General features: G+C 34.8%; 1 long non-coding RNA gene across 2 annotated transcripts; it reads left to right on the top strand.

Annotated features, from left to right (window-relative positions):
- The first annotated feature begins 265 nt into the window (after nt 1–265).
- Nucleotides 266–1,493, top strand: LOC132796809 (uncharacterized). 2 transcript variants are annotated; one of them, XR_009633596.1, is made up of 4 exons: nt 266–336; nt 416–586; nt 647–964; nt 1,066–1,490. It is a non-coding gene; the product is annotated as an uncharacterized LOC132796809 (long non-coding RNA). The 2 variants fall into 2 exon arrangements; XR_009633595.1 differs by having other exon boundaries at nt 647–1,493.
- The last annotated feature ends 1,229 nt before the right edge of the window (nt 1,494–2,722 follow it).

The raw sequence follows: 2,722 nt of genomic DNA, 5'->3' as shown, positions 1-2,722 counted from the left end.
CCCCCTTCAGAATGATCTCGAATATATTATAATTGAGCTTATTGGAAAAGTCAACTTTAAAATAATTCCCTAACAAGGGTTTTCTTTTTCGAAAAACCAAAATTAATTAAAACTAAAGAAAACTATAAAGTTCTACCGAAGCATCTCAACGACAATAAGAGAAATTTCTAATATACCAAATTGTCTATTGTCAAATTGCCAAATTGTCGGCCAAAGCAACTCAGACCCCTAGTAAGTAGGCGTTTTTGCCCATACGAAAGTATTTCTTTAATAACTTCCACAATTTTTATCAGATCAACCAAATTTTCAGAAATCACAACTACTATAGTTGCTATTGTAAGTATATGTTATTGATTTGAGTGCAAACATATCAAATGCTGTCGAGAAAAAATTATTGCTCTATCTCGAATCATAGCTCTATTACGGAATCAATATATTAAACATGGAAATAAAGCACCAAGCTCTGTTTAAGGTGAAGTTTGAACTAACACTCAGGCTCTGAAAAAAAACGAAGTGCATCCTATTAAAAATCTTTAGTACTTATTGCAAGGCATAATCACTGTAGGATAAACTTATAAAAGAAAAGGTCCTATATAATGCACAAACTACTAAGATTATATATACATGATATACTTCGTCTTTGTAGAGCTTCTTGACTCGAGTAAATGTTCAACAAACAGGGACATGAAAAAATGTAGCAGCTTTGACAGTACCATACCGCAAACTACAGAGGGTTCCCAGTTTACAAGGAGCTCAAAAAAGTTTTTACTAAGTGGACACAGTAAGCTCTCAAGCAACATCATCAACATCTAAAACTATCATCACCCTGTAATCTTTGAAAACGCTTTAAAATCGTGTATGGAAAGCACCACATCCCATGAAACTTCAACAACAGAAGCCGTCAAACAACCAGATGAACAAACGACTCCGAAAATAGAAGAAATGTTATATAACCTGCACGAAAGTATGATAGTACATCTATCTTATAAGAAATCAAAATGTTTTAATAGAAGTTTTTTTTCCTGCAAAAACATTCGAACCAATAAATGGTTCCCATTCGTATAGGACTATGGAATACCAAACAGAGTCAAAAATATCACATTTTTGGCTTTACTCTTTGTGCTTTATATCGCTCTCTTTCGATTTTTCATTGTGCTATGAACGTCAAAAGAAAACCTTATTATATATATATCGTATAATTTTTGACTGGAGTGTACCACTAACAGTCAAAACCAACTCTTACCCTGCTGCGACCCAATCTCACCAAAAGTTTTTATCAAAATTTCCTTTCGTTGCGTTCAAGCAATCTGCCTACTATTGACCGTATTATCAAGAGATGTAGAAAGCCAATCATCATAATTATACCAAAACCTTGTAAAGATTTCACAACTGCCTCATTGCCTCAATCCGTCTCCATCATGGCTCTGTGGCACCTAAAATCTCCAAAAGTTTGCTTTAGGTAGGAAATGGCTTGGTGTTGATTTTTGTGGCAACCCTGAGTGAGTGAATAAAATCGCTGGTTGAATTTAAATGTTATAAGACTATCAATTTATAAATTTCAAATACAATACAAATAATTAAGATGATGGAATTGCAAATGTGGCTGAATAGCCGCAGCGACTCAACTGATGTGTTAATGCCGTGCACAAGAAATTTAATTACTCGGTGTAAATTACAACAAGTAAGAAAGCTACATTCGAGTGTGCTCGACTGTGAGATACCCGCTACCCATTTTAAATAAAAGCAAAATATTGCGGTATCATTTTTAAAATATACCGAATATACTGCAAAAATACTAAAAAAATATACCAAATGGTATATTTGGTATATCGATATAGTTCACCATTCAAAATATACCATAGACGGCACAATGTACCAGATTGTCGGCCAAAGCAACTCAGACCCTAGTAAGTAGGCGCTTTTGCCCATACAAAAGTATTTCTTTAATAACTTCCACAATTTTTATCTGATCGCAACCAAATTTTCAGGAATCATAACTACTATAGTTATTATTGTATATACCAAAATTCGTAACTCTAGCTTTAAAATTACGCTTGTTATTTGATTTTGATTCGCGGGGGCGGAAGTGGGCGTGGGAAAAATTTGAAACAAACTTGATCTGCGTGCAAACATAACAAATGCTGTCGAAAAAAAAAAAATATAGCTCTATCTCTTATAGTCTCTGAGATCTAGGTGTTCATACGGACAGACGGACAGACACACAGACGGACAGACGGACATGGCTAAATCGTCTCGGCTGTTGACGCTGATCAAGAATATATATACTTTATAGGGTCGGAGATGCCTCCTTCTACCTGTTACATACATTTCCTGCCGGCACAAAGTTATAATACCCTTCTACCCTATGGGTAGCGGGTATAAAAATAAAAACTGAATGTCCTGGACCTTTTATATTTCACGGACCTTTATCTCTTCGAGGATCCACTTCTATACAATATTTAACATGTAATTCAATATATAGGGCATCACATGTTCCCTTTTTCCTTGGATGTCAAGTATATTTAGTAATATATTTGTTTAGGATTCGACCAATTCGGGGAATAGTTACCCACATAATTTAATTTAATGCCGTGCAAACAGTAGCGGCTTTTACGCAAAAGTAAGGGTCAAGGTTAACATTTTCTTACGAACTGTGCTTGCATGGACACTGTGTGTTGCATATATGTGGTGGTAAAAGTAACTAGTTAAATATCCTAAAACT

The sequence above is a fragment of the Drosophila nasuta genome, chromosome X, assembly GCF_023558535.2.
Source record: "Drosophila nasuta strain 15112-1781.00 chromosome X, ASM2355853v1, whole genome shotgun sequence".
NCBI classification, from domain to species: domain Eukaryota; kingdom Metazoa; phylum Arthropoda; class Insecta; order Diptera; family Drosophilidae; genus Drosophila; species Drosophila nasuta.
Note: the sequence above shows the minus strand (reverse complement) of the source record. Positions and strands in the feature narration are given on the sequence as shown.